The following is a 25,710-nucleotide window of genomic DNA, read 5'->3' as shown; positions in this document are numbered from 1 at the left end:
TATGCTCTTCTGGAACCTTGTCACTTCCCCATCAAGAGACAGTCTGTCTCTCCTCCCCTTGAAACTAGAGGAGGGGCAGCATGGGCTTTGTGACTCCTTTGACAAATAGAATGTGTTGAAAGGCTGTGTGATTTCCAAAGCTCAGTCCTAAAAGATCATAAAAGGAGATACGGCTCTGCCTGGATATGTCTCTTTCTTGGACACTCACCCTTCAAAAATGGCCTCCATATTATAAGGAAGCCCAGGTTATACGGAAAGGGCACATGTACATATTCTGACTGACAGCCTCAGTTTCTGTTCCAGTCAACAGCCATCATCTCCTGCCAGAGGTGAGGGAATGAGCCTTCAGATAATTCCGGCCTCCAGCTGTCAAGTTACCCCAAACCTTTTAATCTTCCAGCTGAGGGCTCAGACATTATGGAGCAAAGACAAACCATCCCCCTGTGCCCTCTGTACACCTGACCCACAAAACCCTTAAGCATAATTGTTTTACACAACAAAGTTTTGGGATAATTTTATCATACAGAAGGTAATGGGAACAGTGGCTAATTTGATAAAAGGAACAGAATACAAAGGTTACCTAACCTTTGCCGAACAAAGTATTAATCATGGAAATATGCCCCCACATTTCTGTGAGAAAAACAAAAATAATAATCCAGTGCTGTGTTGTAAGCATTAGCTAGGAGAGATAATCCTGTCTTCCCACCAGAAGGTTTATGAGCCAAATGCTGATAGGAAATTGATACATTATTTTAAGTTTTATTAAACACTATTTTTTAAAATTAGCGATACTTAATTTGGAAAATACAAACACCAAGAAAACAATAATTCCACTGCTCAAAACCATCCACAGAGAATATTTTTCTGTATTTCTTTTCTTTCTCTAAGCATCTGGTTTTAAACATGATCAAGATTCCATTACTGATGCAAAATTTTAATAACTTATACAGTCTTTTCATCGTCTTCTTAGCTTAGTTCCTTCCGTCAGAAGGGCCCTGTGCTTCTCTTTCCTGCACAGCTGGAGATCCTCCTCCCCTGGGAAGCCTTCCAGGACCACCCAACCCACAGAGATGTCTACCTCAAAACTGTAGCACTAATTGCCAGCACTTATTGCTGCATAATCACATATTGCCTCATTAAATTGTATGTATGTATCCTTAGATGTCTGTTATCATTCGTATAATCTTTTCCATTATACCTTATCTCCCTAATTAAATTGAAAGTGACTTCAGGGCAGAGGCCCCTTTTTTAATCTTTCTAGTCCCTACACCATTAAATATATACTTAGAAGACACTAAATATTTATTGAGAGAAAAGAGGAGGAAGATTTTATTTCTAATACTTTCAATTTATTTCAAAATTCTTTCATCTCAAAACAACACCAGTTATTATCATATATTTGACATGTGTATACCTATGAATATATATATATACATATATATATATTCATATCTCTCAGATTTTATCTGGAAAAGGTATTACAAGGTCCACAATTTTTCCATTATCTTTCACAAATATGACTTTATTATAGATGCCAACTCAGGTATTCACAATTGCTTTTTTAATGCCCACATTTTATTTACGGAGTATTTTATTACAACATTCTAAGAGTATGCACATACATGATTAGAAAGTAAAGGTTCTTGGAGGCTTTGTTTGCCGTGTCAAAGGTTTTGGTGTACATGCAAACCGCAGGATGAGATGGAGACTGTCTGAAATTGTTTTCATACCAAGTTAGAACTTTCAGGAAAGGGCTGGAGAAGGGAAGGGAGATTATAAACTATTCAGTTTTTTGTTTTGGTCAAGAGCATACAGGAGGAGCCCAAAGCAACACTTAGGAGGTTAAATGCAATTTAGGGGACATTTTGTCATTTTGGGGAGAAAGAGAGAGAGAGAGAGAGAGAGGTGGTGATCTCTCCAAATTGAATAGATGTTTTTTAAATATTGAACTGGAGTTTGGGAAGTCTTGGTGTGTGTCTAGCCTTTATAAGACTGACAGTTACAGGATGAAGGCCAAAGTGGAGAGAGTGGAAAATTAACACAGTTGTGTGAGAAAGTTCGTGGAAATGGGTTCTGTAGGATACGTGATTAGGACCAGAAGGTGATATTTTATGTTCATCATCTCACTTAATTATTCTCTCAGTGGTTTTAAAAAAATTTTTTTAATGTTTATTTATTTTGGGGAGTGAAAGCAGGGGAGGGGCTCGAACCCACGAACCGTGGGATCATGACCTGAACCGAAGTCAGACACTTAACCGACTGAGCCACCCAGGCGCCCCTCTCTGTGTTTATCACCTCTGTTCACCACCCTCTCAGCCATGTTATCTGCCTTTAGCTCTCTAAGACACAAACACATACACACATACACGCACACTTTTTCAAAGCCTGCTAAATTTTATCAAAAGCATTGTATCCAGTTTCAGCTCCAGTGTGTTTTCTTTTTTTTGTTTTCTTTTTTTTAAGTTTATTTATTTTGAGAGACAGAGAAAGAGCGTGCACACATGCACACGAGGGGGCAGAGAGAGAGAGAGAGAGAGAGGGGATGAGAGAAAGAATCCCAAGCAGGCTCTGTGCTGCCAGCATGGAGCTGGGTACGGGGCTCAAACCCACCACCCACGAGATCAGGACCTGAGCCCAAACCAAGAGTCTGATGCTCCACCAACTGTGCCACCCAGACGCCCCTCCAGTGTGTTTTTGTGATGGAGATTAATTCTTGCCTGACTCCTATAGGTGTCGGGAGGAGAAAGGGAGGGATGGAGTAAGCCGAACTCCTCAAGGGAAGCAGAGGAAGGATGGGCCTGGGCCTGGGCCCAGGCCTGGGCCTGGACCACTAAAGGACAGATGCATTTTTCTCACACAGGAGGCAGCAGTAGGGGGCAGCTGAGCCTCCCTTGTGTGCCAATCGTGGTTCAGGTGTGGGATGGTGCTCTAGGCCATGGGAAGGGCAAACAAGCTAAGGTCTGAGGCATGCCCTTTTACCAACAGAGAAGAAAGATCAATTTACCTTGAGAGAAGGCTACATACAGGTCAGGGAGTTTTAGAAGACAAGGCTGAAAAGGCAATTTGGGGCAGCGTAAAGAAGGCCTTGACTGCCCTGTCAGCTCCCCACACTCCTCCCGCTCTCTCCTTGTCCAGGAGCAGAGCCCTGGGCAGAGATGCTTCTATTTCCTTCCAGAGAGGAGCCGACACAGATTCTCAGCCTTCATCTTGAAAAAAGCACCTCATGAGTCTCTTACGTCTCAAAGACCAGCAGATGGTCACTGCACCGGAGGAGAGCTAATTTGCCTGACTGACGAACGGTTTCCTCCCAGAGAAGAAATTAGTCATCAGAGAACTAGGAAAGCCAACGAACCTTCCTCTGAGGTCATCAGAACACTCAGATATGATTTCCTTAAACATAATATTCTCACCACCTTGAAAACCTGTCCAGATAAAAGGGGTGGAGGGAGAATAAGAGCAAGGGGCAAGGAGAGAGAAAGAGGAGAGAAGGAATTGCTGGAGAAGAGGAGGGAGTGATAGAGGAACATGACAAGTCCTGCTGCTGTACGGTCATCGTGCTGACCCCTTGAAGCCACGTCTCTGTCCTCCCTCATGGGCCAAGAAAAACCATATTTGAAGGGTTGACCTATAGTGAAGGAAGCCCCAAGAATGGTGGAAGAGATCCTCTATCTTTCTCCTTTCTCCTTGATTTTACTGGCAGCATTGAATGTGCAGTTTTTGGTGTGACTTTTTTTTTTTTTTAAGAAAAGAGGAATTTATTAAAAATGGAAAAACTAGAAGCTGAGTTGTGATAGGGGCAGTGGGCTGATAAACACACTGCATCAGAGGAAATAAGGCCTAGTCCCAGCCTTCCTCTTGCAGTTGCTTAAGAAACTGAAAATGTATAATCAGGAAGCATTCCCTGGGTTCTTCCTTTTGTACCAGAAATGGCTGGGGTGAGCCAGGCGGTGGAGAGATGGTCTTCCTTAGAACACTTACTTTGTTCTTAGTATGTTTGTTAGAACACCCAAACACCATCAGGGAGTACATAAAAGGACAGACAAACACCATGCAATCATGCTCCTGAGGGCCATAGTCTTGCAAAATAAAATGCAAAACTAGGTTATTCCAACTCTTGCAAATTGTCACTTACCAAGAGACCACAGGAGCCAAAATGATGCATTCTAAAGACAGTGATGTCCTCAGGAAGGTCTACACAAAAGTGAAATTAGCCTTATTAGTAGGGTGATGTATTAGGGATAATTGATTTTTGTTCTTTAATAATGCACTTGACTATTTTAATGTTAGATAAAAATAACAGCATGGGTCTATCCTATGTTTCCCTAAGAGAACCTTTGTATTTGCCAAAAGGACATTTCATGTGAAGCTGGCACATATTGTATTGATTGGGACAGACTATGCGGGAATATTTCTTATCTTTAGGTCCCACGTGGGTGCGTGACTCCCTGATATCACCAATGTGACATGGCTTCTGCCAAGACACTGTTTGCTGTCTTTGGACACATGCTACATAGGACTTTTGATGAAATCCCATGAGCTGGGGGACAGCCCACACCTATATACTCTGTAATTCAAATCTGCTGTGTTCACCTTTCACACCTTTCTGTAACATGGAGATCTTGTTTACACTGTAAAAAATTGAACACACACACACACACACACACACACACACACACATAAAGACATGGGTTGAAATAAGATCATGACTCATGACTACTCAAATTATGGATTGCTCTGTTCTCTATTATCTGTATGCAACTGCCTGATTTTTGTTTATAAAATTGAAGTTAGCAAAGAAGAGTATTTTTTTTCTTACCCTCATTGCTACTTAACATCTAAGTGTTGGTGGGTTTCACTGACTCTGATAACATGGAGACAAGGGTCGGTAGAAGCAACACAGGCCGTGATATCAGAAAAGAAACCCAGACTACCATGCCAGAAACCCAGCTCCTCACTCAACACTTAGGAGGTCGTAGGTAAGGATCTTCGTTACTCCAGGTGTCTGTAAAATGAGACCAGTTAGACTCTTCGGAAGGAGAAGCAGGAATCAAATGAAGTCATAGGAACGGTCAGCAAAGTGTCCAGCACAGGGCAGGCACTCGTGAACATTAGTTGAATCTGATTCTGAACCAGTGAGTGGGAAAGAACACAAAATACTTGAAAAACACCCATCAGGACTATTTTTAATCCTAAAAGCATTTCTGTTAGCTGAGGAACATGTTTTGTGTGTTGTACTTACTAATCTGGAGGTTACTAGTAAAGTCCCTTTATTTTCTCAACAATAAAACAATGAATTGCTGAGCTTTTTCCATTGAATCTTTTTGGCATTCCCGCTAAGATTTGCACACAATAAATCAGACATAAGCATTATTCTTTAAGTTCATGTTGCCTTCCTTCCATGTACATGTACTTCCAAGAACACTGCCTGTGTGATCATCCTTATGTTCTGCTTTACTTCTAAGCATTCAACAACTACTTTTGCAAATTCCTTTCATTAATGAGAAAAATATCCTTAACCTGGGGGAAATGTGCTAATTCCTTTAAAATATTTAAAGTTGAGAGATACCAGTTGGACATATGATGTCTATGTTTTAGGGTGTCTAGATGTCCACATTCTCAGGGCTGGGGAGGAAGCAGGTCCTCACTTTCAATGAACCATGGAAGATGAAATGATAGCTCAAAGGCTGTGTCAGCCAACCAGTTGGAGCTCAAGCTTCCCGTTCCTCAGCTCACTCACCATGACTCTGCAGGCAGGGCCTCCCGAGATCACCATGAGTAATCCAGGTGAAGACAGGGCTGAAGCAAGCACAGTCTTGCTGCTCCAAGGTAAATTTGTTCTGATTATTTCCCTATCACTTTGTGTTGGGAGGAGAAGCTGCGTCTTGCACGTGTACCTGGAACACCCCTCATCTCAAACTGCTATTGGTTTGTCTACAAAGAATAAAATTGAAGAACAGCAATAATTACACCAGAAACCAAATCCAATTCTTAACACGGTAACTAGAATAATTTAGTACCAAGATTGGTAATAGAACCAACTCTATTAGTTCTGACTCACACAGACTGAGTTCATCTAATGTCTCTGTGTCTCACTTTCCCCATCTGTAAAAGAACTGACTACACTTACGTAGATTCGTATTTGTTTCTGACCATCAGTCCCTCTTCCTCCAAAATAGCATTCCCTTGTCAGGAAACTGAAACCCCCCACCTTGCCCCAAGGGCAAGCTGACCACATCCTCCTTGTGAGTGATTGATCCCATGTGTGGGCACAGGACCCAGTTGGTGCTTTCTGAGTCTTTCCCTGGGATTTTCAAACTGGAGTTTGGGAGAAGTTCTGTGTGTGTGTGTGTGTGTGTGTGTGTGTGTGTGTGTGTGTGGTAAAAAAGGGATGGAGACTGACATAGGGCTGCTTGTAGCCTGGAGTGGGAGCAAATGAAGTCAGCAGCAGACAGAAGCAGAGGTAAGAGATAGAAAATCCTATCAAGTCAAGACTGGGGGTTCCAGTTTTCCCAAGGTGGTTACATCTCTCTCCTTCCTGAGGTCTGTCTGTGTGAGACAAGGCAATCTTCTCTTACCTAAGTAGTTCAAGTTGGGTTTCTGACTCTTGAAATCAAAAGAATTCCAATTTACCTGCTTTATGTATCCAGAAACAACCTGAAGAATTCCTCAGGCGAAAGGAGCAATGTAAATATTTTACATGATGGAGCACTGATAGATAATTTTTTTCAGCATTATAATCCATTTCTTGAAAGTAATTAGAAATGACAGGCAATGCTGTTGCTGACTCTATTTGACAGGGTGCACAACTCATAAGAGAAAGAACCGAATATTTGTTAACAACCGACTTCCTCTGCAAAATCCAAAAATGTTAAATTACTTCAAACAAAATTATTTCCTAACCATTGAACCCAGTGACTGTTTTCTTCCTTCTCTTATGTCTCAAGTTAACTTGTCCAGCTGTGTCTATAGAGCCCTTTCTGTTCCTTGGGAAATTTTACCCCATTACTTGCAAGTTTCCATCCGTTAGATTCATTGTTTCTATCTTCTGCCTCCATTTCCACTGCTCCCTTGCCCTCTGCTCCCGGTGTCCTTATGCCTTCCCTGCCTTAATAAAAGCTCCCCCTACCCACATTCTCTTCCTGAGATACAGATAAAAACTATTTCTTTCTGCCGAATCAAACAAACCTAGAGTAAGAGGCACAATAACCTGAACAGATCTAAGTTTCATCGGAGTTTTATCAGTTTCAGATTATCAGTAATGTGATATAGCAAATTAATGTGTACAAATTACAACTGTCCAGTCTCTGTTGCAATTTGCTCATCTGTAAAATGGGGATAATAATACTACCTACTTAATAGGGTCTGTGCAAGGAGGTAAGACAGGCCAAGTGTTTCACAGAATTCTAAATGCACAGCTACACTCCCCAATAAACATTGGTTGTCATCAGTATTATCATAACCTGGTCTCCATTTCTGCCCAGGCTTCTTTTTCCCCTTAACATGCTGCCCTGTGTCTTTTCTCCTCCCAGTCTGCTCTGCCCACTGGTTCTAATCCCTGATCCCAGTTCTTCTCAGCTGTCACAGACCTCTCTTCAGCATTTGGCCTCCTGGTTCACCATCTCCTGTTGGCATCTCACTCCTCCTTTAGCCTCTCTGGCTCTCTTCTTAGCTCTTAAATTCTTCTCTGTTTCTTGACAAGCTTCATTTTCTTCTCTAATGGAGGCTTGGTTGTCTTCATCAGTGGAAAGCAGGGCCATGTTGAAACTGGAGCCAGAACCCAAGTCCTAAAGGCATGTGTTGGGCAGGTTTTCAGACCACAGATTTGTCACCAAGATAGGCAGATTTTGTTTGGTGCTCAAAGATATAGTGGAGCAAAGGGCTAAAAGGGGTTATAGAAGAATGTAACAGACAAGGCTTCATCCATTCAATGTTTAATATCACCAGACTTAATCTTGGCCAAATTATAACTAGATATTATAAAAGAAGATTTAAATAAACTTAATAACACAATGGTCAAAAACTTGAGATCCATCTAGATGTTAGCTTTTTAGATTTTTTGTTTAGATTACCTTTACCTGATTAGTAACATAATTGCTGTAGAATGAATACCTAGGTTATTTATTTAGTCCAGTCCTCATTTGTTGATCTGCCATGTCTTCCATTACAAATCCTCCTGAAGTTGTACATCCATTTCTGTTATTTTCCAGTGCCTCTCTAAAATTTTCTATTTTCTTTTTTTAAATATTTGTTAATTTTTGAGAGAGAGAGAGAGACAGAGTCTGAGCAGGGGAGGGGGAGAGAAAGAGGGAGACACAGAATCGAAAGCAGCTTCCAGGCTGTCTGAGCTGTCAGCATAGAGCCTGACATGGGGCTCAAACTCATGAACCATGAGATCATGACCTGAGCTGAAGTTGGATGCTTAACCAACTGAGCTACCCAGGCACCCCTAAAATTTTCTTTTTTTTTTCTATGTCTTACTGCAAACTTGATTATTCTTGGAGCCTCACATCTAAGAAAGTTTGGGAATGAAATTCAAGGCATCTCCAACGTGAGCAAGGAGCTCCTTTATTCTGGGCGATCTATTGTTTCACTCTATAAGAAATGAGGCCTCACACACGTCGTTAAGTGATGGGAAGAATTATTCAGCCTTTGTTTAAACATGTCATCTAAAGTTTCTTCATCCTGATACAATTAACTAATAAAGATCTCTCTTCCTTCATTGTCCATCTTGTGAACTGTTTTCTCCTTGAAACCTCTGAAAGGGGTCACTTCTCCTCTGCAGTTTTCCTTGAGAGTAGGGACTGTACTTTTTTTTAATAAATATTTATTTATTTATTTATTTATTTATTTATTTAAGTAATCTCTACACCCAACCTGGGGTTCAAACTCACAACCCCAAGATCGAGAGCTACATGCTCAACTGACTGAGCCAACAAGGCGCCCCAGGACTATGCTTTTTTCATCTTAAAAAATTTTTTTTAAAATGTTTATTCATTTTTGAGAGAGAAAGAGAGTGAGCAGGGGAGGAGCAGAGAGAGAGGAAGACAGAGGATCTGAAGTGGATTCCATGCTCAGAGCAGAGATCCCAATGGGGACCTCAAATCCACAAACCATGAGGTCATGACCTGAGCTGAAGTCAGACGCTTAACCAACTGAGCCACCCAGGCTGAAGCCCAATGTCTTTCATGAGATAATTACCTAATACGTGTCTGATGTTCTGGACAGAGGCAGGAAAATATGCTATGGGGGTTCTTTAAAAACCCGCCTTTGTAACCACCGAGCTCGTATTTAGTGGGATGCTGAGCCAGTGACACCACATTACCTACCACTTCTTCCTCTTTCTTCACAGGACTCACCAGAGGAAAGCAGTCTCCCTCACCTCGCCTCCCTCCCTCTAAACATACTTTCTGTGAACTGGGAGATGGGGACACTGATTATGGGGTAAGGGGGGAAAGATAGCATCTACATTGTCAATTCTCATTATCTCATTTGGTCATCTCTACCACTCAGTGAGGTAGAGAGATTAGATCTAACCCCATTTCACAAGCAAAAGTCTAAAGCTGAAGACAGTCAAGAAAATTCCACAAGATTATTTCTAGTGGCTGTATAGTCGGCCTCCAGACTCCTATCCAATCACATGAAATTCTCACGGCCATAGATCTTTAGAGGTCAGTGTGTAACAACAGCTATGCTTTCCCTTTACAAATGAAAAGGCACTTTCGTAAATATTATCTGCTGTCAATACAGAAATGAACCACCAAGACTCCATGCACCAACTCCACCAGTTCTTTCTAGTAAGTGGAAAGATGTAACTAATGCTTACCTGATGTATTCATTCTGTATCTCAGTAATTGCTTTATACTTTCCCTAAGATTTTAGGGGAACTTCTTTTATGAAAATAAATGTATTTGTATCCAAACCTCACAGCAGGAATTTGATCGTCCAAGTAGGCAACCTCAGTTGTTGGATGTATTTTGATTTAAAACGAAATCAAATTACTTTTTTTTAAATTTTTTAAATGTTTATTTTTGAAAGACAGAGAGAGAGAGAGAGAGAGAGAGCGAGCATGAGTGGGGGAGGGGCAGAGAGCAAGAGGGAGACACAGAACCCAAAGAATCCAAAGCAGGCTCCAGGCTCTGAGCTGTCAGCAGGAACTCAAACTCACAAACCATGAGATCATTACCTTAGCCAAAGTTGGAGCTTAACTGATTGAGCCACTCAGATGCCCGTCAAGTGACTTATTAAATTGAAATATGATTGATATTACACTGTGTAAGTTTAAAATATACAATGTCTTGATCTGATGCATTTATATATTGCAATATGATTACCACCTTAGGTTACCTAACACCTCTATTATGTCACATAATTATTTCTTTTCTTTTTTGTGGTGGGAACAATTAAGATACAGATTTTTAGCAACTTTGAAGTTTAAAAAATTGCACTGTAGGGGCGCCTGGGTGGCTCAGTCAGTTAAGCATCTGACTTTGGCTCAGGTCATGATCTCGCAGTCTGTGAGTTCAAGGCCGGCGTCGGACTCTGTGCTGACAGCTCAGAGTCTGGAGCCTGCTTCAAATTCTGTATTTCCCTTTCTTTCTGCCCCTCTCCCGGCTCATGCACGCGTGTGCTCTCTCTCTTTCAAAAATAAATAAACATTAAAAAAAATTGCACTGCAGTCTACAATCTCTATGCTGTGCAATAGATCTCCAAGACTCACCTATTGGTTGTAGGTTTGTACCCTTAAACAACATCTCCCCAATTTCCCCACTCCCCAGCCCCTGGTAAGCACCAAATGACATTTGAAGAAACTCCACTAAAGTTTCCAGTAGGCTACTGATGAGGTTTCTGGGGTGACAGCGGGGTTTGTGGGGTCCAGAGCTGACGACCAAGAAAGAATTCTTGAAGATGTCTTTGGTGAAAAAGGTGATTTTATTAAAGCATGGGGACAGGAACCGTGGGCAGAAAGAGCTGCCCCGGGATCATGAGGAGAGACTGGTTATGTACTATGCAGTTGGAGCAGGTAAGGTCCAGGGGAAGTTTCCAGTGAGATTTTCATATGCTAAAAGGGACTCCCTGGATAGTGGAGGCCTAGCTATTGTCAAGCCAAGGTTGTTTTTCCCTCTAGCAAAGCATTAACATTAAGACAGTAGGGAGTTCCCGGAGAAACGTTTTACTCTGCCAGCCTCAAGTATTTGTCACTGGGCTGCAGGTTTATAAAGAAACTTAGTTCTTTTTGCCATTTCTTTCTGCCTTTGTTTCCCACATTACTGTGGATGGGGGGATGTCGCAGCTCCAGGATTGCCTTTTTCTTGTGATTTACTATGATATTTTCAAATAGATGGAGACTCAGATCCTGCAGGACTATGATCAGTTAACCCTGTGTTTTCCCCTTTCTTTTGTTCTTGGGAGTGCCCTAGGAATATCACACATATCCCACCTGGGAGTGGGAGCAGGGATGTTTGTGGCCTATCAGCTTGCCTTATGTTTCCTCATCAGCTACAACCCCTTAAGGGCAGAGAAATGTTTTATTTCCCTATATACTCAGCCCTGTAGCATTCTGCCTGGCATATACTATATACTCAATAAATATTGAAATCAATGAATAAACTCATAATTTTAGTTATCATCTATAGAAGTTCACTTCCAGATCCACCAGTTAACTACCTCCTAACTTCCAAGCTTGGGGTTTTATAATTGCCTGTAATTTTGGAACCCCTATGTAAATAATTATAATTCAGTAAGGAAAATCTAAGAGCAATACAATGGCAAACTTAGGGGGGTAATAGATTAGAACATCAAGATAGATTTAATCTCTGACAAAGACCATAGTTGCAAATACACGTAGGCTCAGCTATGACTAGAAAACATGTAATGTATCTAAAACCAAAGAGCACCAAGGGAAGAATTCTGCCTATAGAGAAAATTGGAAAGAGAAGACAAGCACCATAGCAATTGGTATGCTCTGAGATTGGTGTGTATTTTCTGCTCGAGAAGAATTAGGTAGTTTTAGTACATCACCTCTTATTTTGCCCAAGCGGGGAAGATTGCACTTTTGTGAGTTTTGTAAAGACCTACTTGTGTTTAGGGGTGCCTGGGTGGCTCAGTCGGTCAAGCGTCTGACTTTGGCTCAGGTCATGATCTCATGGTTTGTGAGTTCGAGCCCTGCATCAGGCTCTGTGCTGACAGCTCAGAGCCTGGAGGCTGCTTCGGATTCTCTGTCTCCCTCTCTCTCTGCCCCTCCCCCCCCCCCATGCTCTGTCTCTCTCTCTGTCTCAAAACTAAATAAAACATTAAAAAAAAATTTTTTTAAGACCTACTTGTGCTTAATTTTGATGGAAGTCAGTGGTAAAAGGAGGCTCAGGACCCAGCCAGGATGGGAAATTCAAATTCAATGAAGAGTCAATAATGGTATATTTCTCTTGTATAGGAAGAATTTCCCCAAGGAACAAGAAGAAACAATCTCTTCTTTGCTCAACAAGGAAGTTCAAAGATCTTGTTCCTTGAGGTCTGGTCTCTACAGAGAACCATTGTGTGAAGCAAGGAGAATGTGGAAGGTTCTAGCCCAGACTCTGCCATTAATCTTTTGGTGGCCAGGGATGGTTTAACTTGGGACGGCTGCATGATGTAGTGGAGAAAATCAGACCTGTGTTCTAATCCTGACCCTGAGTCCTAATAACTGTATAAATGTGGACAAAGCCTTTCTAGGCCTCTTTGCAGGTTTTTTGAAGAAAGTGACCTATTCTTTCCTCCTACTCCAACAGAGAAACTGCTCCAAACTTGTTCTGAGCCCCAAACTGCTTTCCAAGCAGCCTGCCTGGCTGAGGTTACCTTGTACTGGGGACCACTTGTTTATTGTACAAATAAGGCCAAGGTATTTGCCCAAGGCCTTGCCTCAGCAGAATGCTAAACTCTGTTAAGCCCTTTGTGGGAGTTTTGGGGATAAATACAATTTATTTGTAGCCATTTCATCACTGCATGCTTGACCTGCTTTATATAACTATCTATCCCAGTAACTCATGCAGTCCAATCATGTCTAATATATTCATAGCCAAGTTACAAATATTCTCTTGCTGCTGTCCTTGAAATATCTTTTTACTTCAAACTTAACTGACTCTCTCAAATGAATATCCAGGGCCAGGAAGTAAATATTGGGATTATCAGGACCAAGTTAAGGCTGACTGACTCCATTCATTGATTTAGCAAACATGTTATTGAGCACTGTTACAAAGGAGACAATAGGCCTGTAATGGAGTCACTTGTGCTAAATCGCATGTTTGCAAATCAAGACTCAGTACCTAACCTAAGTGCAGTTTCAATCCCCATACCCAAATGTAACCTATAATCAGTCCACATGGAAAGACTTGGTCAACCCTAGTGACATAATCCACCCAGTAGACCCCTTCTGTTCCCGTAGGAAGGCAACTTTACCTGAAACAATGCACTGTGTGCTAATAATTTCCTTTTCCCACCTCCTTTCTGCCTTTAAAAACCTTTCCTTCTCTACAGCTTTGTAAAACTTCTTCCTTTTGCTAGGGAGGCTTCCTGATTCATGAAGTGTTGGAAAAAAGCCAACTTGATCTTTAAAATTACTCAGTTGAATTTTTGTTATTTAACAGCAACTACACGGAACTACATCATTCCAGGCATTGTGCTAGACACAGGATACAGAGATGGAAAGTGTGACCCGTGCCTTCACATTGGGTCGTGGTGAAAATTTTGGTGTAGTGGTGAAAAATCAGATTTCGAGTCAATGGACCTGTGTTCTGATCCTGACTCTGCCTCTTATTAATTGCATAAATGTGGATAAAGTCTTTCTGAGCTTCATTTTTCACATCTATAAAATGGGAATCATACTACTTCACATGGTTGGTGTAATAATTAATGACATAAAGCTGGAACATAGGAAGCATTCAATAGATGGCATCTGTATTGTCATTGTCATCACCATCCTGGGGACTGTCAAGTAAATTAGCAATTACAGTATCACATGTGACATATGAGGATAGGGAGAAGGTACTTTAAAGCAACATCTGAGCCAGTGATGAGGAAGAAGACTCCTGAAAAGAGAGGCACTGATACCAAGCTGAGCCCCCAGGATAAGTAGCAGGAGATCAGGCAGGGGAAGACATTCTAGGAAGACAGAGTATTAGCATCTATACAAGCCTAGAGGTGGAAAAAAAAAAAAGGCAGGCACTTCAGGAAACTGCAAATAGTTCTGTATGTGTGGACTTTGGAATATATGTAGGGAAGTGGTGGGAGAGTGGTGAGAAGAGAGGGACCTTGCTGTCACCCTTGCAGCTGCCACAGGCCCTTGCTCCCCTACCTACATACCAGGTGGTCCCAAAAGACCATTTCATTTGGCTTTAGGCTTTAGAGGTATGGGTGTTTTGTTGTTGTCGTTGTTGTTGTTGTTGTTTTGGTTTGGTTTGGTTTGTTTTGGTTAGTTTGTTTGTTTGTTTTTTCAGCTTTCCATTTCTTCCTATGCTTCCTAGGTCAATGTAGGTGTCATAAGGGAGGATCAGACCTCTGATATAATCTTCAGGGGTTTCCCTAAGAGGTGTGACCCACCTTCCAATACCAGAGCAGCTTATAAATTCATTCAACTCCAGATTTAGGAGGAAGTCTTTACGTCTGGGAGAACAGTAAGAAGAAAGAAGTATCAACAGTATTCGGCTACTACAGAAGCCATTCCTATGGCCAGTATCTTTCCATCAATGATGGCTTTGACCTAGATATAGCTTAGAGGGATGGGTTTTAATCTTAATGAAATGTCCTATGGGCAAGTTCAGTCAAATAAAGTCAACGGACACTAACTTAACATTTACTTTTTGTCTAGGACTCTACTAGGCACTGGAGACAAAGACTAAAGCAGTGTACTGAGACTCAAAAGGATTACCTAAAGGCCAAGTCCATGGTTATAAGCAAGCAGGCACAGCAGAACTGGAAACCCAGGTCTGTAGAACTCTAGAGTCTATGCTGTTTCTTATACATTATGCTGCCCTTTTGGCACTAAACACAGCCAATTTAGCTCAGAGAGAGCTACGAAGTAAAGTACAAGCCATGGACAATCATGATTTTGCAGATCTGAACCTGAATGAGCCTGACACAATAGACGTCTACATCCAATCATTGGAAGAAATATTGATTGGCCTTGGAAAGTAGGAAGAAGTACAATGTGACCTGGAAACGCTTAACAAGCTCAGGCGACCTTGAAGAAGTCAAAGCATAAGCTGTTAGTCAATTGAGCTCTGGGAAAATCAGTTGAAACCATAACTGACCCTTGCATCTGCCTTCAGGGTAAGTAAAATTGTCCCTAAGGAGCTCTGGGGCAGGAGATCAGTCTGTTACAGTGGGCCATGAAGAACAAAAGGAAATAGTAGTAGTTGAGGAGGTTTGTGGACTATTCAGTTGCCTTCAGTAATCATTATCTGGGACTATACATCGTGTCTTATTGGTGCATGTAGTGGAGAGAGGAACAGAATAAAGAGAGAAATTGATGGAATCTGAAGGCAGAAGAATCCAACAGACAAATGGAATGAACTTATATTAGACTAGAAATTCACTTTAAGACCCACTTGTCATTTGGCTCTGCTACCTTTAGACACAAAGATTTCATTTTAGGCATCAGTGAGAAATATTTGTGTAACACTAAAAGGGCAGATATAACTGGTCCGTCTTACCAAGGAAAAAGGTGAAGTAGTTTGAAATCCAGTTAGTTCCCTGAAAGTGATAAACATGTACAGACTTACACAGAATGGGAATTGGGGCAGATGTTAACAACAAGGATTGGCTCTAGAAGAGATAGCTGAGGTAGAGAATTCCAGCTAGTTCACTAGTGGGATGTGGAATTAAGACACTCTCACTCCCTCTATTTTGGTTTTCCTACCTATATAATGGAGATGATGATAGCTTCCCTGAAGCTGCCTCATAGAATTATCAAAAATATGAATAATGCAGCATATTAACATACTTTGAGATCTTTGAAAGATGCCTTTTGTACGTACTGGACATGATTTTGTCATTATCATTATTACCTTATCACTGCAGAAAGTCATGCTTAGAGAAGTGTGTTGGCCATTTGACATCAATTTATGGCCGAGTTCATCTTCCTCCCTGATTTCTTTCCATGCTGATGGACATTAAGCCAATCTAACTGGTCTACTCAACCTCTCTAATATATCACGAGGATCCTAACCTTTGATTCTCTGCTCACGTTGTGCCTTCTGAATTTTCTTTCTGTTCCTCTCCATTTTTCTGAAACACTTCTTTCAAAGTCTAACTCAGGTTTCCTCTCCTCTGTTTCATGACTGTCTCTTTTTCTTATTCAGCACCATGTTAGTTAGGCTTCTCTAGAGAAGAGCACCAATAGGATATACAAAGTATATAGAAAGAGATTTATTACAAGGGACTTGCTCATGTGATTACAGAGACTGAGAAAGCCCACAGCCTACTGTTACAAAGCTGGAAATCCAGTGGTGGAGTTCTAGTCCAAACCCAAAGGCCTGCAAACTGTGGGGAAATAGGTTCTAGTTACATAAATGGGTTGGAAAAAAGCTTAGGGCAGAAAGCCGCCACCACAAGATGAAAGCGTCTGAGGTTAGCTAGTGAGATATTGTAATGGGATCATGAGTGACTTGTTATATCACCTGCAGGAAATTACTTTCCATCTTGTGCCAATGTACCTTGATCACAAACTCCACTTGCCCCCCAGACCTTTTGCTTCTTATACACACAAGTTAATGATTACTGTCTGATTGTTTTCTCCATGTTCATGTGTGTAAGATCTTGTTTTCTTCACATTCACCATGTGGGTAATATCTTGAGAGCTCAATAAATATGGAGAAGAAACCCCTGTTCAGGGATTTTGTCTCCTCCCAGACATTAGCCTCTCTCGTATTCAATTCTGTGTCCACTCTCTTGCTGGACAAGAGAGAACTCCAGACTCATAGTCTGTGACAGTAAACCAAGGGAGCCAATGGTGTAGGTCCAGGTCTGAGTATGAAGGCCCGAGAACCAGAGATGCCAGTGTCTGAGGAGAGGAGAAAATGGATATCCCAGTTCAAGCAGAGACCAAATTTATAACTCCTCCACTCCTTTAGTTCTATTAAGGCTCTCAATGGATTGGATGATGCTCATCCACACTAGTGATGGAGATCTTTACTTAGTCAACCAATTCAAATGCTAATGACTTTTGGAAACACCCTCACAGAAATACCCAGAAATATTTTACGAACCATCTAGCATTCTTAGTCCAGTCAAGCTGACATGTAATAATAACCGTCTAAAGCACACATCGTCAATAAACACTTATTGAGTCCCTACATATAAGTAGGTAACGCTCTAGGCACTGAGGATGTAGCCCTAAGAAAGGACGCTGCCACGGTCCTCAGGAAGCTCCTGGTCTCCCTCAGTTTCTTTCAAAATTTCTTGAGGTAAGAAATATATTTTACAACATAATCCATCACACAATCGTATATTTGTGTCTTTATACACACACACACACATGTTTCACAATACAATGTCTATGTATGCTGCCTTCTAATATCTTCTATTTTGTCTTAAATGATGCTGGTTGTGACCCACTGCTATGATTTTAACATTCCTAATGAGTCTTGACTCACAGTTTAAGTAACACTAGTCCCACTGAGATATAGAAGAGGAAATAGTCATATAAATAAATAATTACAGTATTGTGTTAGAAGCATATACTTTTTATTGTTTGCCATTGTATCTATGAGACTCACATTACCTATTCCAGTAGGGACTGTGGCCTATATCTCTTTGTATGCTTCCTCTGTCCCTCAACCTTTGTATAGTACCCTCCACAGAGAATGCAATAGATCTATTCTTGTTACTGAGAAGAACGTATTGCTTTTGCTAATGATTGTGCTAGTGCAGGTCCTCTTAGAAGCAGATCCAAGGATGAATTATATGTGCAAGAACTGTGTTGGGGTCAATGCCTATGAAGGATAAAGGGGGAGGTGCAGGAGAAGGTGGGGAGAGCTTTCAGGCCATGATGCAGATCTGACTGCAACACAATTCCAGGGAAGTTTGGCCAAGCTGATAGGGTGTCCTTGAGCCAGAGCCACCTATTGGGAGAGTCCCAAATCTTGCAGGAATAGGTCTGTGCTTCCTCAGTGGCTAGCAACAGTCTGTAGGAAGTGCAGCCTCAGTATGAACATGATGGGGGATCCAGATGGGCAGCAGCTGGGGTTGTCAGTCAATGATGCTCCCTACACAGTTATGAGTGATGTTAGTTTTGATATCATAGGCTAGGTTTCCCTTTTCAACTGGAAGCAAGTGGTAAACAAATTTAAGGCAAGTATCTGTCATTTTCCAACTATACTTTGTTGCAGATTCCTCCCTCATACCCCACTTTGGCTGTAGAGATGAGGCCCTCTCCAGCTGGCCATTCACTCTCTAGCCACCCCACCCTGGGAGAAGCATTAGGGGTTTCTTCTGACCCTGTTGTTCCAGGTTAGTGTTCCTTAGATGTGAGGAGGGGAAAGGGAGTTAGTGTTCAAAGAAGCATGGAACAGAAGACACTTGAGAAAAACTGCTGACACCAGCAGGTCCTACACAAAGATGCTGGATCTTTATAGCCTCAAACCCAGAGACTCAAATGAATTATTCCCTATTAGTGACTCAGTTTCCTCCCTCCATCCCCAGTCCCTTATTTCCACGGCAGCCTACATGGCCAATTTAGGGACCTTGAAGAGGCCTCTCATCACATTTTAATTGAAACACTGCACTTTGTGCAATAAAGCTTTCTTACATCTTCAACAGGTTGTGAAGTTCCTGGGAGCTGGGATCAGTTCTATTACTTCTAGTCTTTTCCATCATCTTGGGACAGAACTTCCCAGGCTGGGTCACTGCCTGGACACCCTCTGATGGCCTCTCCCTATCCACTGGAAACAGGACCTCTTAGTGATCTGAACTTAGATGTGACATAGCTTATTCATAACTGTCAGAGCAGATTGGCAAGATCTACGTCTGTGATCGCATTTTTAGGTAAAGGAGCACCCACTGACTTTCATGGCTCGATAGCTCATAGCAGTTCCAGTTTCAGGACTGGTTCTCATGATATCACTGGTCATGAGTAACAGTGAAAAGAAATTTCAGTTGAGTTAAATAATTACTATACTCTGTTTGTCCAGTGTTCCACTTAGCAGAAACTCAAGCCCTGTACAAGCGAAATCTCATTAATCCTCACAACAGTTCTGGGAAAGAATTGGCGATAAGTCCATTTTGCCAGTCTGGGAATAGGAGACTTGTAAATTAAGACTGACTCAATCAGTCAAATAATAGTAAGGCACCATTAGTGACAGGGTGGCACTTGGGAAACCAAGGAGACAGAGACCGAGTCTGTGAGTACATCCCCTCTAGGCCCAATCAAGTTGGCAACCTCTAGACATGGCCTCTGGTCATTTAGAAGACCATCCAACTGAAATCTAACTCAAACATTATTCACTTAATTTTGATGGAGAATTACAACCTCTGTCTTTCTATCTCCATGGAAGGGTCAGAATAGAAACTACATATACTGTGTGTACCATTGTGATAGTAGTGGGGTGGCTTTGGGGAAGCCAAGCTTCAGAAGAATGGCTGATCTTTTAGGTACAGGTAATGGCTGCTACAGAGTAGAGAAACCAACTGAGCTACCTTCTTCCTGACATTGGACAATACCCTGATTTATTGTACCCAAGAAGTCTGCAAGGACCTGATTTAGCCCAATCCAACTAAATCTCAACTTAGACTTATGGGAAATAGAGTGATTTGACATTAGTGGGCTAAAAGCCTCTATTCTATTCCTTCTTTTCTCAAAGATGGCTTTCCAGTTTAATAGCCATGGGCTTCCTAAGAAAAAGAAAACATCCTCATATTTCCTTAAGACCCATTCAACACCACATCGACTGCAGCATGCAAGGTGATTCCCAAACAGCATGCTCCAGAAACATGAGCCTGAGCTGTCATCATACCACCCATTGAGGAATTTATTGTTGGTTCTGGTTTCACAACTCAGAAACACTTGGGCTTTGACCAAATGCCACTGAAGCTTCTACAATTCACTGTCCTATGCTCTTCTGTGTTTTTTGCTGTCCACGTGGCAGGCAGTGTGGTGTGAGCTTTTGTCAATCTTAGATGACTTTTTTATTGCCCCTGAAGAAGGTGACCTTTTGACTTTGTACCCAAATGTCATTTTGAAAGGTGCTTCCCATCTATCTGTCACTTTTGGAGGAAATCTCCAGCCATTACATGGAAGTGCTAAGAAAGGATCATTCAAGCCCACAGGACAAATGCAAAGATGGGGGACAAGAATGAGACATTGAGAGGGTGGTCCATCTTTTAAAATCCTATGCTTCTCCCAAGATCTTTATTATTCTTAACTAAACTGATTTTCCTCTCCTTTGTATTTCTATACACTTAGTACTACTCTTATGACATTTACCGAATTTGTTGTGTCACCAATAATTTCATAATTTATTAGTAAGTATGAAAACCTTGCATTTACATAATCTTTTATGGTCTCTGAAGCTTCCATAACACATGCTATCTCATTTGACCCTTCCAACACCTTAGACAAATTACTTAATCTCCATAAGCCACGTTTTCTTCCTTTATAAAAAGAGTTGTATTACCCTTTCCTAAAAGGATTGGCATATTTTGTCAGTCTAGGAAAAGAAGACTCATCCAAATGAAGACTTATAAATCACTTAATCAAATAATGCTCTCCAGGTCATTGTGAGGAGCAGATTAAACTAAGGGATGTGACAACTGATTTGTAAAATGCAAAGACACATACAGGTATAGAACAGCAGAGACTATAGCTTCTAGCTTTTGTGACTGAGTGCCAAAACAGAGACTTGAAACAATGCATGAGAGAGGGAAGATTTACGTGTTGTAACTGAATATTTGATAAAATAGTTGTCTGGCCAGTTGGACTTTTGGGCTGGTGCTTAGAGGAAAATGCCAGGCTTAATGAGTGTGAGAGTCAATGGCATGGAGGCAATAGTTGAAGAAAGGAGCATGGATGACACTGCCAGGGAGTGGGTATAGCATGAGAAGAGGCCAAGAAAAACCTATGGAAGGTCTTCTATGGAAGACCTTCTATGGAAGGTCTACATGAAGGTCCATGTGGAGTCCATGGAGAGAAGACAGCTGAGGAGAAGCTGGACTGGCAGGAAAGCCAAAGGGAGGAAGAAATTCCAAGGCAGATACCAGGAGTCAAATGAAATGAGAAGAAACTTTGTGTCGGCAGCTTAATAGGCCACTGACAGCTTTGAAGGGGATGGTTTCAGTAGCAGGTTGAAGGACGAAAGAGACATGAGGAAATAGAGGCAAGTAATGGAGAATGTGCATTGGAAACCATCCATGTGACAAGTTTGGTGACGAAGGACAACAGACGGATCAGTAGCTCTAAGAAGGAACAGGACCCAGGGAATGAAAGAAATAATAATAGATAATTCTTAACATTATTCATTTTAATTAACAAACACTTCCATAGCATTTATGTGTCAGGCACTGCCTAAGTGGCTTACAAAAATGCACTTATTTAGGGGCGCCTGGGTGGCTCAGTCGGTTGAGTGTCCGACTTCAGCTCAGGTCACGATCTCGCGGTCCGTGAGTTCGAGCCCCGAGTCAGGCTCTGGGCTGATGGCTCAGAGCCTGGAGCCTGTTTCCGATTCTGTGTCTCCCTCTCTCTCTGCCCCTCCCCCATTCATGCTCTGTCTCTCTCTGTCTCAAAAATAAATAAATGTTAAAAAAAATTAAAAAAAAACAAAAATGCACTTATTTAATTTTTCAACTCTACATGATGAGATAGTTATTATTATTATCTCCACTTTTACAAATGAGGAAACTGAAGCATAGAGTGGTTCAGTAAGTTGTCCACAGCCACTGTTAACAACAGCAGAACTGGCATTCAAACTACAGGCAATCTATGGCACCTGGCTGGCTCAGTCAGTAGAGTATGTGACTCTTGAGTTCAAGACTCATGTTGGGTGTAGAGTTTACATAAAAATAAAAATCTTAAAAAAAATTAAAAGTAAATATGTCCTGAAGGAATCCTTGACATTAAAAACACAACAAAACAAAACAAAAAAGCTGTAGGCAATCTGGTTCAAAAGTCCTTATTCTAACTCACTTATTTCTTTTTTGGAATGGTTTGGTAGTAGCTTGAGGAAGAAGCATCAGGACTTTTTCTTATTTTTAATGGAGAAGACTTCAACTTGATTGGGTGCTAAGAAGAGGAAGCCAAGACCTTCAGAGAATAAACAAGAATTTCTGAAAATTTCCAAAAAAAAAAAACAACAAAAAAACCCACCCCAGGATCTGAGAGCATGTGAATGGCCATGATGAGCAAGTGTGTTTTGGACAAGAGTTAGCATGAATTCTTCTAAAGTAGGAGGGTGATGGGGAAAATATTCATTACATTTTGAAGTGATAAGAGAGAAAACTGAGAAAATTCATTTCAGATGGATCCTAACAAGGTTGCTACTGAGAGAATGGGGAGGGGAGGTGGTTCATGGCTCAAGAAGAAAAAGCTGCAGCTTCCTGGAACTTCCTGGAACCAAGGAGTCAGCTCTTACCAAACAGCACTGAAGGTTGCTGGTGTGATTGCCTGGTATGAATACTGCCATCCTAGATTCAGAGCCGCATGCTGAGACCTCAAGCCTCCTCTGTCGAGGTCTAGGTCTGTTCAGAATGCTACAGGAGATAAGATCAGTGAACACTTGTATGGCCTAATGTTTCTATGGCGCTCAGAGAAGAAAGAGCTCTGTATACCTCAGAGGACCCGGGAAAAGGCTGACTTGAGCTGGACCTCAAAAATCAGGAGAATGTGAAGGATAGAGGAAGAGACACAGTTTTTGGTGTTAGAAGGAGTGAGAGGAACAGAAGGATCAAAAGAAGAGAGGTGGGCATTAGAAGGAGCTCTTGGTCAAAGTGTAGAGGCTGGGCGTGAGGGGAGCAGTGGTGTTCCCATCAGAAGACAAACCCTACCCGGGGCACCTGGGTGGCACAGTTGGTTAAGCATCCAACTCCTGATTTCAGCTCGGGTCAAGACCTCACGTTTAGTGGGGTCAGGCTCCGGGCTGACAGCACGGGGCGTGTTTGGGATTCTCTCTCTTGCTCTGCCCAGCCCCCTCAAAATAAAGAAATAAACATTAAATTAAAAAAAGAAGGAGAAGGCAACCCAACCCAGTGACCTTCTCCTGATTTGGGTCCCTTTGGGTCCTCACGTCTCTATCAGCCTTCTTGGTTGTCTCCCTTTGTTTCGCTTTTTTTTTTTCCCCATAGCAATTATCACTTCCCAAAATGTCATATTTAAAATTTGTACTTTATTTATTTATACGTGTTAGGATACAGGCAGGTTTCCTGAGAGCAGGGATTATTGTCTGGCTCACTAGTTTATCTCCAGGACCTAAATCAGGCCTGGTCGATAGAAGGCACTCCCTCAAGATTTGCTCAATGAATGAGTGCGCCTGCAGCTTCAGGGTTAACCGAGGGTCCTTCCAGGTGTAGGCTGGGAATCAGGCCTCACAGCCTGTGAAGAAAAGCCTGACCACCTCCTTCTCCAATGGGCAAATGGGCGTTCTTTAACACCCAGGTGAAAAGCAAGCTCACAAGAATTAAAGGCAGAGACTGAGGACTGACTGAGGAAAATATCCTCCCACAAGGAGGCAGGAGAGGGGAATTATAACAGATTTTAGGCCAATTGACCCAGAATGGTTTTGGTGGGAGGACGAAGCCCCTGGTTGGACTTGACAACTTTGGAAGGCCTCACTGGTTGTGTGGAGCCCTCAGCTCCTAGTAATCTGTTCCTGAAGCTCTCAGTGGGGACCACGTCAGCCCTGGTCAAAGGGACAGTTGTATTCCGGAGTCCTCTTGTGGGTATGGAATCTTTCCTCAGATCCTGGTCTAGGGAACAAGGGTTCTTTGTATCCTTGCCAGGTTTTTTTAGATTGTCTAATAGGGAAAAACATGATCTTTTTTTTCTCCTACATACGTTTAAGTTTAAAGCTGGCCTCAAACAAGGCAACAAAACACACTCTGTTCAGAAGCCAGGAGTTACAAGCCTGGGCCCTGCCCAGCTGTGGAGCTGATCCATCGTAGGTATTCCCACGTGCAGAAGCATCAACAGTCACCACAGGTCCTGTGCCCACCTCAAGCTGCCAATTCCCTCGGGCATTCGCATGGGGGTAAAAGTGAGTCAGCTCCACTGTGAAGGGGTGACCCAGCTCTTCATATTCCTGCATCTGCAGAGGGAAGGGGATCGGATCCCACATATGAAATACCTTGTGCTTTTCAAAAAGAGGCAACTTACTTTTCGTCAGTGGCGCTGCTGTTTTGAGTCAATCGGCCACTTGTCAGGAGAGGTTATTTGTCAGGTAGGCTGAGCTGGCAGTTTCCTGGGAACCCTGGCGGGTGCCTCCACTCTCCCAGGGAGAGAGACCTGTTGGCTTTGAATTTCCTTCCCCCAGAGAAATCCAAAAGGTGGTCTTCTCTCCCTCTGATTGTCTGCTAGGAAAGGGTGGGCACTGGGGGAAAACGCGGTTACACCTGTCGACCCAGCCTCCTTAGCTGAAATAGGCGTCATAGAACAACCAGCCCATCCCTCGGGCCGGGATGCCCGCTCAGAGCCCGTTGCCTACCGAGCAGAGAGGCAGGCAGGTCCTGAGCCAAACTCTCCGTGGCCAGGGAAACCCCGCTGGTGTCTTCTGGAGCTCTGGTCTCAGCTGGGTCTATGCAACACAGCGCTGGAGGGCTGGACTTTGATACCTACATCAGGATGCTGCCTGGCAAAGGCCTGGATGTGTCATCACTGCTTGGCTCTGATAAACAGGCTGTGGGTGTCACCCTCCGGGCCAGAAGACTGATAGAGCAGAGTTGGGCTGAGAGGATCTGGCTCCAGAATGAGCCGAGAGCCTTGTGTTTCTGACAACGTCCTCCCTACTCTTCCTTTTTTCTGTCTCTTGTGCCATGGACTTAACCCCTGACAAAGAGGCAGAATGCATCACGAGACTTGCTCTGTTCCAACAAAGCCAGGGTTCTAACCCCGGGTCCACCACTGGGTAGCTCTTTGTCCCTAAGCAAATTGCTTAATTTCTTTGTGCTTCAACATCCTTAAATCCATCTATAATAGAAGGATGGCGAAACGATATGAACTCCAAAACCTATGAGAATTAAGAGTTAAGACACGCAAAAGGAATAGGGTCTGGCATAGTGCTCCATAAATGACAGTACGACGGTACTTAGTGGCCACAGGAAGGTTCCTTACAGGCCTCTGGAAAGTTGCTGCCACAGACTGAGCCAGGTAGAAGGCATTGACAAACATTAAATTGCTAAAATATGTTATTCAGCCCCGTTCCCCATCCCCACCCACGTGCCATTCTTTCCGCTTGGTGATCCTTGGGGGAAATTGTGTTACTTTTGTAACTACCTTTATGAACCCTCAGAATTGTTCTCTGACCTTGTAGATCTCCTACTTGACCCAGCACTTAAGGCTATGGTGACCTGATGTGTACCTTGACGACCCCCACACCTCACAGATACCACTCTAAAGGGCAAATTCATTTGATTGCTTTTTAGCTTTTCTGGCCCTTAAACTCTATTTCGGTGGCTTTGGGTGGGTAGTGGGGGACCATTAACCACCACCAAAACCCAGGTACCAAATCTATTTTTTCTATCCATGCATGACCTAGTGTTTTC

At 42.4% G+C, this 25,710-nt stretch overlaps 1 long non-coding RNA gene across 1 annotated transcript; it reads right to left on the bottom strand.

Annotated features, from left to right (window-relative positions):
• Positions 1–1,557: 1,557 nt before the first annotated feature.
• Positions 1,558–24,918, bottom strand: LOC115505350. Its single transcript, XR_003965989.1, has 4 exons — positions 24,326–24,918; positions 5,738–5,931; positions 4,133–5,124; positions 1,558–1,754 (listed from the first exon to the last, which is right to left on the bottom strand). It is a non-coding gene; the product is annotated as an uncharacterized LOC115505350 (long non-coding RNA).
• Between the last annotated feature and the right edge of the window lie 792 nt (positions 24,919–25,710).

This window comes from Lynx canadensis, chromosome F1 (assembly GCF_007474595.2).
Source record: "Lynx canadensis isolate LIC74 chromosome F1, mLynCan4.pri.v2, whole genome shotgun sequence".
Lineage (NCBI taxonomy): Eukaryota > Metazoa > Chordata > Mammalia > Carnivora > Felidae > Lynx > Lynx canadensis.
Note: the sequence above shows the minus strand (reverse complement) of the source record. Positions and strands in the feature narration are given on the sequence as shown.